This window comes from Hippopotamus amphibius, chromosome 13 (assembly GCF_030028045.1).
Source record: "Hippopotamus amphibius kiboko isolate mHipAmp2 chromosome 13, mHipAmp2.hap2, whole genome shotgun sequence".
NCBI lineage: Eukaryota > Metazoa > Chordata > Mammalia > Artiodactyla > Hippopotamidae > Hippopotamus > Hippopotamus amphibius.
Genome location: NC_080198.1, coordinates 58,132,741 through 58,148,413, shown reverse-complemented (window position 1 = coordinate 58,148,413; position 15,673 = coordinate 58,132,741).

Genomic DNA, 15,673 nt, shown 5'->3' with positions numbered 1-15,673 from the left:
CTAGTTTCGGCCTGTATTTGCCAGTATCAATTGTCTTTTTTTTTAATGTTCTTTTGATGGTGTGAAATAGGATCTTATTGCATTTTTTCATGCATTTTCATCTTATGACTTGGGGAATTTTTCATATTTTCACAAGCCACTAGTATGCCTTACATTGTGAAATACCTGTTTAAGAGTTTTGCACATAGCAAGAGTACTTTATTCCTAACATCAATTATTTGCCATACATATAGGGAATAATTTCTTCCAGCCTGTAGCTTAAAATTTCATTTTTTTATATTTTGCAGCTTGATTAGGAGAAAACTTTAACTGCTACTGCATTTTTTACAAATGGAAGACTTGTGACAACCCTAGGTTGAGCAAGTCTATCAGCACCATTTTCTCAAGAGTGTTTGCTCACTTCGTGTCTCTGTGTCACATTTTGGTAATTCTCACATTTCAAACTTTTAAATTATTCTTTGTTATGGCAATCTTCTTACAACATCAACCTCCCAATTTTCTGCCCACAGGGTTTGGTGGAAGCAAGTGTTAGTGAGAACTTTTTCCTTCTCTTTCCTTTCTTTTAGTTAACTCAGTACTGTTTCCCGTAGTGGTGCACCAATTGACATTTCCGCTGACTGTGTACCAGAATTCTCTTTTTCTCCACATCCTCACCAGGATTTCTTATTTGTGCCCTTTCTGATGACAGACATTCTGACAAGTGTGAGGTGATATCTCCTTGTGCTTTTTGATTTGCATTTCTCTTATGATTAGTGATGTTGAACATCTTTTCACACCCCTGTCGACCATCTGTATGTCTTTTGAAAAATGTCGATTCAGTTCTTCTGCCCATTTTTTAATCAGGCAGGTTTTTTTCATATTGAGTTGTTTATATATCTTGGATATTAACCCCTTATTGGTCATATCATTTGCAAATATTTTCTCCCATTCAATGGGTTGTATTTTTGTTTTGTTGATGATTTCCTTTGCTGTGCAAAATCTTTTAAGTTTAATTAGGTCCCATCTGTTTATTTTTGCTTTTGTTTCCTTTGCCTTAGAAGACTATTCCAAAACCATATTATTATGATTTATGTCAGAGTGTTCTGCCTATGTTTTCTTCTAGGAGTTTGATGGTTTCCAGACTTACATTTAGGTCTTTAATCCATTTTGAGTTTAGTTTGTGTGTGATACAAGACTGATTTGTAAGAATTGTTACCTTCTGCTAGCACTTGTCAGAGGTCCCAGAGTCTCTCAGCTATAGGAGCCCAGGAGTAAGCAGTGTCTAGCCAGTGGAGAGCTCCATTTATATGTCAAACTATGTGGGCAGAAAAACTGTTCCTTCTTCCTTCTAGGTTCTTTGGCTTGTCTAATAATTAATTTGACATAAGACAGATTAACACAAGAAAAAGAAATTTAATTTTGTACATACAGGAATCCCATAAAAATATGAGACTCAAAAAAGTGAGAAAAGCAGAAAAGTTTTATACCTTTTAAACAAAGAAACAATAAAGTTTTATACCTTTTAAACAAAGAAACAATAAAGTAAAGAATTGATAAGACAAAGAGGTTTGGGCTTAGTGTAGTAAAGAGGTGAGGAAGTAACTAAATTTGTTTAGGCAGCCTTCTCAGTTCTAGATTCCATGTCTCTGGTACCAAGGAATGCTTTCTCCCCTCCTAGTGCAAGGAATGTACCTTTCACTTGGAAGATTTAGCTCCTGCTTTCAGGGAGATCTGTTTCTCAAATACCTTTAATTCAAAATAATCAGTATTCCAAAATGATATATTTCAGGGTGACATATTCTGAATGCCTACATCTGAAATTCAGATACAGCCTTTAAGCTTAACAATATATAGAATACTGGAATAAATTTAACTTTATTATCTACATGTGAATCAGTTTTTCAGTTTTTCATAGATTTAACTTTGTGTCCTGAATGTGAGATGTTACAAGGGTTATGCTTTGAGTTAATGCTGTTCAATGAATGTAAAGTTATAGAAATAAATAAATTCTAGATATTTGCTATGCATTGCAGTGCTTATAGTTAACAGTTTGGTGTTGTGCACTAAAAAGTTTGTTAAGAGGGTAGATTTTATGTTAAGTATTCTTACCATATACACACATACAAAGCAAAAGGGCACAAGGAAATTTGGGAGAGATGGATATGTTTATTACTTTAATAATGGTGATAATATCACAATTTTGCATGTGTCCAGACCCATAAGATTAAATGTGTGCAGTTTTTGTATATCCATTATACTTCAGCGAGTCTGGAAAAAATGACTCAAATGTGCATTTTATAAGACAGAGTAAAAAAGTGTCATATCTAAGTGTAATAATAGGGCAACTAGCATGAAGAATTCTTTAATTTAAAAAAAATCAGCATACCACATACAGCATGAAGATAAATTTTTTAACTTTTTAAAATTTTTATTTATTTATTTTTATTTATTGGCTGTGTTGGGTCTTTGCTGCTACATGCTGGCTTTCTCTAGTTGCAGAGAGTGGGGTCTACTCTTTTTTTTTTTAATTAATTATTTTTATAGCTCTTTATTGGAATATAATTGCTTTACACTGCTGTGCCAGTTTTTTCCTGTACACCAGAGTGAATCAGCTGTATTTATACATATATCCCCATATGCCCTCCCTCCCGCGATTCCCTCCCACTGTCCCTATCCCAGCCCTCTAAATCATCACCCATGTAGGGAGATCAACTCGATGATGGGGGACTACTCTTCATTGCAGTGCTCAGGTTTTTTATTGCAGTGGCTTCTCATGTTGTGGAGCACAGGCTGTAGGCACCCAGGCTTCAGTAGTTGCAGAGCATGGGCTCAGTAGTTGTGGCTCACGGGCTCTAGAGCACAGGCTCAGCAGTTGTGCCGCACGGGCTTAGTTGCTCTGAGGCATGTGAGATCTTCCCGGACCAGGACTCAAACCCGTGTCCCCTGCATTGGCAGGAGGATTCTTAACCACTATGCCACCAGGGAAGCCTGAAGATAAACTTTTTTATTCAACTTCTCAATATACTCCCCCTAATTTGACAAGTTGTGATGTGCCAAAATAAAATGTATTTAGAGCCTTCCAGAAATAAAGAATACAGAACAAATGAAATGATCGAATAAGCAAAAGATGGAAGAACACAAAATTTTACCCACAAAATAGAAGACATACAAAGGTACCGATAAAAATATCTTTAAATGATATGATAATTTATGAATTAGAAAAAACGTTATTTCAGAGAGACTAAATAGGTAAGGGGTTATACTTTAACTAGATTAAGATTGAATTAATTAGATGAGGTCACTGAAGGAGTCTTATTTGGGCTGAGATATGGAAGATGAGAGGGGAAGAATGTGACACTGTCTTGACTGTAGGTGGGATAGACGTCTGTATGAATGAGTTCATTGAGGAATAGAGTAGTAAATAAATGACTTCATAATGAGAATTTATATTGATCCAGTTCTGCAAAAAATATGCAGGATTTGGATAGAGAAAGGGCAACAGGGAGGGCTTCCCAGATTGGATCAATAATGTTAGTAGCATCAACCTGCCACAAGTATTCTTAAATAAAATTATTTGTTCTGCTTTCAATTTCATTTATCCAGTAATTTTCTACTCACCTAATGTTAAATTCTGCAAATCACCTGATCTCCCTCGTTTGTCACATTCACTTTTGATTCTCTCTTAACCCATTAAGCTAACATCTAACACTGTGAATTCAAAAATCTGATGCAGCTTCACTACAGTCAGGTAAGATGTAAGGCCAGTCGGGCAAATGCACCCCCACTTCTTTTTTATGGCTTTGAAATAGCTTTTGTCTAGAAAGATGTATTATTATACAAAGATCTATTTGGCAATTTATGGTTGGCTTTTTATCTATTCAATTGTTCCCTGGTATTCTTAGAATAGAAAAGGGAACCTTTTAAGAATAATAACATGCCAATTATCTTTAATTACTCTCTAGCTCTTTTGGTTAAAAAAAAAAACCTCATTTTAGGTTTAGTTTGTATCTGAATAGAACATTTCATATTTGAACCCCTTAATGGAAAGGCTTTCTTATTTTCTATGATGTTCTTTTCTGTTTAATGTATTCTCTAAATTTAACACATTATTTAAAGTGCCATCCATCTACCTGATCAACTTAAAAAGATGGAGAAGCACACAATTAAAGCATATTATCTATATTTTATTCCAGTAATGTTTCCATTTTCATGATCAAATAAATGTTGACTGTAAAATATGTATTTTAAAATCTGTCCTTTTTATATAATACTTTCTATGGAAATTGGAATGAAGCAGGTAATATAAGCAAGATAGAGAGTAAAATTATGTATATTATTTTCCTGATTTAAACTCTCATACCTTTAAGTAAAAAAAGTAATAAATAGAAAAAAAAGTTATCAACTTTGAAGGACTAGAGAGAAAGAGAAAACGAAGAATAAAATAGAAAATAACTAGGAATTTTAGCTTTTTATCCAGAAATTTAGGAAATATTGAAACTTAGCCCATAACTTTTACATTATACATTTCATTTACTCCCAGATGTACATTAAAAATTTATAAAATTAATAAGGCAAATTTGGGCTTATGAAGTATGTGTTTAAATGTAAAAAGTTCATTTAGATTTTTTTCCATAACATCTTATGGAAAAACCCAAATGAACTTCTTGGCCAACCCAATATATGCTATTTGATCAATATAGAAAATGGACAGCAGTTTTCTTATAGTCAAGTATTCTGCTCCCAAACTATTTTTTTAATTAAAGAAAATAAAAATTCTGAAAGCTTATTGTCCTAGCTTAAGCTGCTATAAAAACTATATACTGGGTGGCTTAAACAACAGAAATTTATTTCTCACAGTTCTAGACACTAGGAAGTCAAAGGTCAATGTGCCAGCAGATTTGGTTCCTGGTGAGAGCTCACTTCCTGTTTTGCAGACAGCCAATGTTTTTGTTGTTTGTTTGTTTTATTTTATTTTTGTATGTTCACATGTGGAGAGAGATCATCTCTCTCACGTCGCTTTTAATAAGGGCACCAATCTTATTCATGGGATCCACCATCATGACTTAATTACCTCCTAAATGCCCTACCTCATTTGGGGTTTGGGAGTACAATATATGAATTTTGGGGAGACACAAAATCCAGTCCACAGCACTATGTAGCAAGATGTAGTCTAAATCCAAGAATTAGCATTTTCTAATAGTACATTTTTTAAAATGCTCCTAGAGTAAAATGCCATGTACATCTCTTCTTGGGATTGATCTTGCTTCATTGATGGAATCATCTTATGCCACATACTTTGAGTCTTATTAAGGAGAACTGTTTTACAACAATTCCTAGTTCGACTGCTCACATAGAAATTCGGCCTTGTGTCTCCTGTTTCTGATCATGTGACTATTTAAAGTCATTAAAAATGTGTTATTTTAGTATGTGAAATGTATTGGTAGGTTATGTAAATGGTAAATGCTACTTTAAAATATATTACATTTCATAGAAGTAGTACTTAGATGTCATATTTATTGTGAAAAATTAAGAAATAGCTAAGGTTACTGTTGTCACCATCTAAATGAGTTTTGAAGTAGCAATATATCATATGAGAAACTAGAGAAGGGAAGCTAGTCCGCAAAAAACAGACAAACAAAATTTGACATGGAGTGTTTTTTATTAGACATTCATACTAAAAATAAAGCCACAAAATTTGCCTCTTACCTCTATAGAGAAAATATAGAATAGGATAGTACTGAATGAATACTACTTAGAAAATCTAATGCAAAACTAAGATAGTCATCAAGTATAAAAATATAGTTAATTTCTAAGAAATAGTGAAACCCACACATAACAGTAGTAACTGACAGTTTAGTAGAATCCAAAACTATTCCCTGCAAAGATGGAGGGAAAAATTGCTGAACACTCAGTTAAAATCAGAGGACTGGGATTGAATCTCAGTAAAATGGGATTGCTTTACACCTGGGCTACCTCTCTACAGCTGTATCTAACCTGCACAAAGTCTTACCTAAAATCTTCTAACAATGTTAAATATATCAAACCAATAGTTTTGTTCTGTCTTTGTTGTTTACTAAATACTTTCACAGTTTCAGTGTATGTAAAAAGAGACAGATCCAGAGAGGAATAAAGGAAGAATAAAATAGGCAATTATTATAAAGTATTGTCAGGAGAAAGACACTGCATAGGATAGTCTCAGAAACATCTTTACTGATCACCTTGATCAAAGTGAATAATCACTGAATGTCATCAGCATTTTGTCCTTTAGCAGATCCCATGTTACATAAGCAAACTTTGTGTATATATATTATATATATATTTGCATATATATATATAATACTTATATAACACACATAATCAAATAGTACACATATGATTAGTACTGATTTCAGCACTTTTTTATATTAGTTTATTAGCTTTCATTCTGTTCCAAAATGTGTTAAATATATAGAGAATATAAGGAGATTAACTATCACTCAGAGATTCTACTAGTCTAATTAACAGTAGCTTTTTCATAAGTGGTATAGTACATGCAGTTAGAATATGTATTCTGTCTGGAATTTACTAAAGATGGATTGAAGTAGGTTGAATTGACGAACTGTTTTTTGTTTGTTTATTTTTGCTGCGTTGGGTCTTCATTGCTGCACATAGGCTTTCTCTAGTGGCGAGAGAGGGCTACGCTTCGTTGTGGTGCTAGGGCTTCTCATTTTGGTGGTTTCTCTTGTTGCGGATCACGGGCTCTAAGTGCATGGGCTTCAGTAGTTGCAGCATGTGGATTCAGTAGTTGTGGTTCTCGGGCTCTAGAGTGCAGGCTCAGCAGTTGTGGTGCACGGGCTTAGCTGCTTTGAGGCATGTGAGATCTTCCTGGACCAGGGATCAAACCTGTGTTCCTTGCATTGGCTGGTGATTCTTAACCACTGCACCACCTGCAAAGTCCCCACATTTAACATTTTGAGTCCTATAGCTGATGTCAAAATTTTCCTCAGAATTTTATTTTCTGTTCTTGGTTGAAATGTCCATGTAAATCTAAGTTTCAGATTCTTTCTTTACTTTTAATTTAGAATCCATTTTTTATATTGCTATAATTTAAAAATTTCTGAAAAGTATGGGCCAAAAATATGAAAGCCATAAAAGTATAATTTCACCTTTGTAATATATACACCAAAACATCATTACTACCTTGAACTGTTTAAGCAGTGATATTTAATAAAATAAAGTTGTTAGGCTTATATCTTTTGAAGATAAAATCAAAGTAAACCATTAATCAAATTCAGTAGATATTAAATTTAAAATAATATATGGTATTCAGATACTGCTTACGAGTAATAGTAATTTGAACTCTTAGGAAATTAAATTCATTTAACCAAAAGGCCATATTTAACATACTGTGTGATGAAATTAAGAATGAAATTCTAGCCTATTAATCATGCAGAAGATTGCAATTATATTTTGTTATTTTCCTGAAAGTTTCAAATTATACTATTAACTCCTCTTTCACTCAAGTCCATAATATTATTTCAGTTATAAAACAAAAGAAAAGTATGAGATTATAAATGCTTTGAAACAGATTTTGTATCTATAAAAATAAAAGTTTGAACAACTGTATTTTTTAAACTGTTGTAATAGTTACATATGTAATTTCTCTGGGAATGCATAGTACAGTGTTTCACATACTATGTTTGTACTAAAACCAAAACAAGGATATTCTTTAGCAGAACATTGAATAGCTGTGTGCCCAAAGAAGCAAGGGAATTTCTATCGAAACTTTGAATAAAAAATAAAATGCTTTTAAAGTATCTACAGTATAGAAAATTTTAACAAAAATTTAATCTACGTTACCATATATAAGAGATATACTTCAACCATGGTTTTGATATAATGCCAGGGAGTGAACTGACCTACAGGCACTACAGTTGCACTCTGACAAGTTAAGGAGAATTTTAAAGATTGAACTGAGACTGAGAAAGGAATCCTGGAGTTCCTTTATTTCAGAATTCTATATATAATGTTGAATCTAGGGAAGTTTCTTTTAAGAGTTTTGAAACAAAAATGTCCCAAGAGCTATACTTAAGAAAAGGAGAAAAGCAGAAGAGGTCTCAGGTGAAGTAACTGAATTTTGCATAATATAGGCACCCAGAAATCTCAGCATCAATTTATTACTTTATATATTGAAGTTTTTTCCAAATAAATGACTAATATAAATGTTTTTCAAAAAATAGTGACTCATTTTTCAGCTAGTCTAAGGTTTTAAGCTGTCAGGTTAAGATGCTTATGGTGGGAAATAACACATATGACCCAGGAATGTACGGGAAAGAAGTTATTTGACAGGTGCATAAAATTATTTAACAACCTTGAAAATATATATGTTCTTTAATAGTAGAAGGATATGATATAAACAAATGAAAAAGTATCAGTGTTTTTGTTTTGCATTGTTGGATAACAAATTATTAAAAAGCTAGTGGCTTGAAACAGCATACCTGTATTATTTCAGTTTCCATAGGTCAGTAGTCTGAGTATGCTCAGCTGGGCCCTGTACTTAGGAGCTCACAGTTTTGCAGTTAAGAGGTTGTCCAGGGCTAAGGTCTCATCTGAGGCTTGGGGTCTTCTTCCAAGCTTAATCATGCATGTGATATATCCTCATATTCATAGGTTTCTCCAAAATTAAGGAGAGGGTGTTACAGAGAATAGTAACACCAGGAGGTGAGAATCTTGGAGACCATTTTATAATTCTGCCTACCATGGTCAGGAATTTTTAGGGCATCTAAGACGTTACCCTAACTGTAAACTAACTGCTAATCTGCCACAGTTTTGTGATGCTGGGAAGAGATGACACAAGATCCCTAAGTCAGAGATAAAGGATGTTATTACTCACAAATGAGAGATGGCTGTGTTTTATGATTGTATTGGTTCCCCTTCACACCCCAAACTATTCAGGGTTACATGGGATGTTCCAGGTAGATGCTGCACACACTGGGGTTTTGCGCCATGGCTGAGGAATCTCTCACAGAAAGGCTACTAGGACTCATACCTAGTCTTTGCCCTCTAGGAAGACATCTTCACTATCCTGGTCAGAAAACAAACCGTCCCTCTGCTCTGACAAAAGGCACTAACTCTGTCTTCCAAGGCTGTTTCCTAGACAATCATCCTTGAAAATATTGGAACTAAAGTTCTCAATGTCCCTTGCTCTAAAGACACACAGAAATGCAAGAGACCCATAGAAACTTCTTTCTCAAGAGCAAGCCTCGTCAATATACCAAAAGTATATCTACATTTTTTCAGAATTAATTTTTAGGTTAAAAATCATATCAAAATAATTTGCTTGCCTTTTGTTTTATTTTAAAAAAATAAGGTTTGTTTTTCATTTTTTTTCCACACATTAAAATATTTCCTGAGAGAAAGGAACATACTATATGAAAAACAACCAAATAGCTAAAATTTTATCTTTATTTGGTATTAGCTTTATGATAATTGTAGTTTAGAAAGATTATACTTATGACCAATTATTACATCTACTAAGAAGTGAAACTGGTATTCAAATTAAGGTTTGTTGAATTATAAAATCGATGCTCATTTTTTGTTGATTTATCCACTTCCGCTCTGTAAACACCATGAGTTTAAATATATGACATCAAGAAAACACACAGAAGATTAATGTGAAAAAATAAATAGCCACCCCAGACATTTCTTAACAAATTTCTCAGTGCTGGGGGGAAGTGAGTAGGTTTTAAAAGCTTAAAAATAAAATCATAATGAATTTCTAGCTGCTCTTTTTTTTGTTTTTAAATACATCTTTTTTGTGGTAACAGAGCATTTCTAAAATCAGTAGATTTTTTTTAGGGTAGTTTTAGGTTCACAGCAAAACTCAGGTGAAAATACAGAGATCTCCCATATACTTCCTGCCTCCCCACACAAATCGCAGTCCTTCCCCATTAGCAACATCCCTCACCAGAGTGGTACGTTTGCTACAGTTGATGAGCCTACACGGACACATCATTATCATCCAAAGTTCATAGTTTACATTAGCATCCACTTTGGTGTTGGGCATTCTGTGGTTTTGGACAAGTGTATAATAACATGGTTCCATCATTATAGTATCACACAGAATAGTTTCACTGCCAACCACTGATCTTTTTACTGTTTCCTGAGTTTCTTTCCTTTCCTGAATGTCATATAGTTGTAATAATACACTGTGTAACCTTTTCAGATTGGCTTCTTTGACTTAGCAATAGGCACTTATGGTTCCTCTGTATATTAACATAGCTTGGTAGCTCATTTCTTTTTAGAAGAGAATGATGTTTATATTAATGGCTACATCATAGTTTATTTATGCATTTACCTATGGAAAATTTGGTTGATTCCAAATTTTCACAGTTGTGACTAAAGCTTCTTGTGCAGGTTATTTTGTGAAAGTAAGTTTTCAACTCATCTGGGTAAATACCAAGGAGTGAAATTACTGGATCATAGGCCAAGAGTATGTTTAGTTTATAAGAAACTGCCAAAATGTCTTCCAAAGTGGCTACACCACTTTGCATTCTCACCCAACGATGAATGAAAATTCCTGTTGCTCCACATTCTTAACACAGATTTTTAAAAAATAAACACACACATACATATCAATGCAAAGCTTTCTGTTGGTCTTTCCTTACATGCTACATTTCACCAAAAGAATATAGATAAGAAAATAGGTTAGAAATAAATATGCCAATGTTTCAATTATTGTTTGTTCATTATTTAGTTTTATGTTAAAAACATAGATAGAAGATATAGATAGATAGCTCTACTGAATGTTTTAATACATTCTCCCACAAATAAAAGTAATGCATGTTTAGTCAAAATGCAGGTTAACTTTTATTTTAAAAGTATTAATTATTATGTTATTCTCAATAAAATATAAATTGAAAAGAATGTATTTACCATGCAGTTGTGCACATCACCCCCAGAATAATTAGAAAATATTGCATTCAGAGCACTTTTTAATGTACAGTTTCTTTCAAGAATGAGTCTAATTAGTCACTTGATAAGCTGATAACTATGTATTGAGCATCAGCTATGCTGTACTTTTTAATCTTGACTGATATGGACATGAACACTGCTCAGAAATCCTTTTTAGTAACCTAGCACTTGAAATATATTTGTCACAGAAAAATCTGCTCGAATTTATTACTTTAAAAAATTATTTGATATTAATTTGATGGATCAGAATGTTAATCTGATATAACTTTTTTACTTGCTTTATACTAATATTTCTGTTAATTGTATCATGATGACATGACAATTTGACATAAAATTATTGACCATAATAAGGTCTACTTTAGGCTAAATGATTATTTGTCTCTAAATGAAATTAAATACAAATTAGGTTACAAGCATTTGCAGACCTTTGAACTAGTAAAAGACCATCACAATCATCTCTGTTTTCTTTTGTTTTCTACTTTACAGAACCAATTTTCACATGTTCATGCTTGATCTGATTGCTCAGACTGAAGAAGAGAATCTCTTTTAAATGAGAGTACTGGTGTGTAGTTAACTAGCTCTGAACCAATGGGATACATTGGCATTTATATAAAGTGTGGATAAATTATATTCAGACAAAAATATAGTATGATAATTTTACCACATGCTGCATGTTATATGTTAAGATAAATTTGTTTGCTTTGTCAATAACTATGCTGAGACTATTCACACAGATGAGGTCAACTATATACACACACACACACACACACACACACATATTTGTGTATTTAGAGAATATGCTCTACAAGATGTATTTCTCATTATTAACTTCTAGTCATTATCTTCCAGCAGTTTTTAGAAATAAATGACATTTTTTACCAGAAGGGGAAAATGAAGAGAAGAAAATAATCAGGTTATAAACCCTGCAAGAAAAGAGTATTTTGTCTCTGTTTTTCACTGATATGTCTCAAGTACTGTAATAGTATCTGGAGCATTGTAGGTACATACATGAATATGTTTTAGAGAATTTATTTAAAAAGTATTTGCCCAGAATAAAATATGTAAAATTTAATGGAACCAAGAAAAGAAAGAATGATTTTTTTTTAATGGCTACACCTGGACATAGTCTAATAAAATTTCATAATGTTAAAGGAAAAGGAATACATCTTAAAAACCGTCAAAGAAAATTATCTACTACAGAAAAATAAGTCCAGTAGCATCAAATTTTTTGTATCTGAGTGAATATTATTTCTGTCTAAACATGTACAAAGTACTTGTCAAAATTTATCACGTAGAAAGCTACAAAAATTCTAATAAATTTAATAAAGTAGAAATATCACTTTATCTAACTTTATTTAAAACACGTCTAGTATATATGCTAACCATTGTTTCTCTAATTGATAAACAGCTAATAAACAAAAGTATTGTCAACTATAAATTGGCACTTGCCATCTACCTCTACTACAATGATTAAATCACATGTGCTGCTGCAGCTGTTGAGGGGAATCCAGGGTGGAGACCAGGAAAGAGGCACTCTATGCTTTGAAAAATGGGCAGACCAGGTGTTCAGATAGTTAGATGTTTTCAAGAGCTGATTTTATGAGCCCAACCCTTGCATCTCCTCATATCTAGAAAAGCACGAAACCCCTATATGGTGACGTCTGCTCCTCGTGACTAGCAGAAACCCCCTACAAAAAAATGTATTCGACTGCATGTACTCCTCTTTTACCAAGAATACATATATACTAATTTAACCCCCTGCCTCTTTGGAACAGTTTCTCAGAGTTATCTGTGATGCTATCTCCCTGGCTGCAGTCCTCATTTTGCCCCAAATAAACTCAACTCGCAACTCCCACGTGGTGCTTTTTTTTTTAAGTCGACAGTATATGTGTTGTCTTTAATTCATAATTAGTATTTGGTTTCTTAAGAAAAAAATATTTTGTTTTTATTTAAACCATATGAATCTATATTTATTTGCACTTCTTGATAAACGGCCAAGTAATTTCTTTAAATACAGGTATGCTGAACGGAACCCCATATCATCTTTCTTCCATCACCAAAAACCATGGTGTTTCATCATTAATTTCTAGTTTCAGCTTTCTTGGAGTACAACTAGGTATTGAAGATTCTTGTGAAGCAATCTTAAGGCAAAAATCCTAGTGGAAGTTTAATTTCTTCTCCCTTTTTTGTCTTCTAATGTTCTCCTTCATTCATTTCATCAAGTTAACATTATTGAATGTTTCCAAAGTTTTCAGTTCACTTTTAGCATAGAAATAATAGCTCTCTTCTCTTTTAATTCTTATACTTATGTGACGATTCATTTGTCTATTGTCTGGCTAAATAACAAGCTTTGTGAGGTTAAATAAGATGACAGCTTAGTTCAGTGCTGTAAATTCAATGACTAGTACAAGGTCTCTCATATAATTAATTCAAAAAGTGTTTGTTGAATAAATAAATAAGTATATATGGCACAAAAAGTATCAGGCTGGAATAAACCTACCAAACTACTTCTTTAGAGGAGGGAAAGGGGATTGGGATTAGTAAACATGAATTTGGAGGGGATCATGAGCCTAAGTAACAAGGACTAATAAGGGCGAGGGTCTGCGGTCTCACCAATTATATTTGAATTCAGACACTTTTACTTACTAGCCTTGTTATCTTTGGCAAATTTTCTAACCACTGTAGTCCCAGTTTTCTAAACTGTAAAGTGAGGATAGTGATAGTAACTAACACGTTGATGTATCATTAGCATTGAATGAATTAATTTATTTAAAGCACTAAATCTTGTCTAACACATAATAAGTACTCAAAAAGGTTTGCTATTTTAATATACACTTTTTTGTATAACTTTTTATAAGTTGATTTTAAGTCAGTTTTTTAAATTTGTGAATTAATTTTATCATTTTAAAACTAATAATATTTAACTTTAATAAATTGCAAGTAAATATTGTTAAAAATTGGACACATCACTGTTACTGAATCATTTTAGATATTAATATATTGTGTAAAATTATTTTCAAATGTTCTATTATACTGGCAGTTGTCTGTCGATTGCTATATGTGCTATATTGGTGCATATTTTAGAAAAGGTTAGGTAATATATACACAGAAAATTGCAAAGCTAAATAAAGAAGTTCATTTCCTGAATATATCAAGTACACCTATTAATCTCTCATCATATTTCTCAACACTGGCTGAAGTTTTGAAGGTAAGCTATTTTGAAGAATGAGGAAGTTAAATGTAGATACACATAAATCCTACAAAATCTTATATAATCCTAAAGTAATTGGGAAAAACACAGAATTTTTATTGTTTTTTGTGGGTTGCACTGACTTTTTAAATCCATTTATTCAGCTTTTCCAAAGGGCAGCATTTCTCAATGTAAAAATATAATTTAGAAGTAAGTAAGAAGAAATGGACAACCCATAATAAAAACTAAACTTAAATCTTAGGGTATCTGGCAGATATATTTACTTTTAGTGTCCTAGGAAGCAAAGTGGAATGAAACATTCTTTAATTGAATATATTTTAGAAAGTATAGATGAATATATTTCATATTTAGTACTTGTTCCAGTGTGATCTATTTGCTGAAAATTGTTTCTATATTGAAAAAAATTATCATCTTCAACATATTACATATGAAAAAATAGTGAATGAAAGGAAGATGCTGGCTTGACAGAAGGTGCTGAAGTTGCCATGTGGCTAAAGTATTGCCTTATGGAATCCTGATTAACCTAGATCAAATAGGAGAGGTGGAGAAGAGATGTACTGAAACTTTATTTTTGTCTCTTCTCTTGGCCTGGATCTTTTTTTTTGTACAGCTCTCCAAAAAGAATCTGTCCCTCGTAACTGTCACAGTTGTATTCGTCTGTTTTCACTTAATTATTAGCAGCGTTATGGTGATGATTGTGTGTGTGTATTTGTGTTTTCTGAGGTTATGACTGTGTCTCAGTCTTAGGCAGGCACTGTGACCTATGTCTTGGTGTGGCCTCCACTGATGTTTCACACCTCCTTCAAATGCACAGATTATCTTAGCCTGTATGCCTATTCCTCAACCAGAGATAGAGCTATTTTGCTGTTGTTTTCCCTTGTTTCCCTCTCCTAACTGCAGAGGGGTTTCAGTGATGCCCTGCAGCTAGAAACTGATAATTTTGTTGCCCTTCCCTGTGATGATTAATTTTCTGTGTCATCTTGACTGGGCCACGTGGTGCCCAGGTATTTGGTCAGACATTGTCCTGGGTGTGTCTATGTGGTTGTGGTTTGTTTATTGGTTGGTTGGTTGCTTTTTTTTTTTTTTTTTAAGTGAGAATAACTACTTAATTGGCAGAATGAGTAAAGCAGGTTCTTATCCCTAATGAGAGTGGTCCTTATTCAATCAGTAGAAGGCCTGAAGAGAACACAAAGGCTCACCCTTCTGCAAGTAAGAGGGAACTCTTCCTTCTCAAGTGTTTGAGCTGGGACATCACTCTTTTCCTGCCTTTGTACTCAAGTGAAAACATGGGACTGTCTTGGTCTCCAGCCTGCCAGGTGGCTGGAGACTATAACTTAAACATCAGCTCTGTTGATTCTCAGGCCTTCAGCTTAGTCTGGAACAATGCCATCAGCCCTCCTGCATCTCTAGCTTGCCAGCTGCAGACCTGGGGACTTCTCAGCCTCCATAATTTTTTTTTTAATTGAAGTAATTAAAAAAAATTAATCAGCAAAATTATTCAGTTTCACATAAATATATATCTCCAATGAT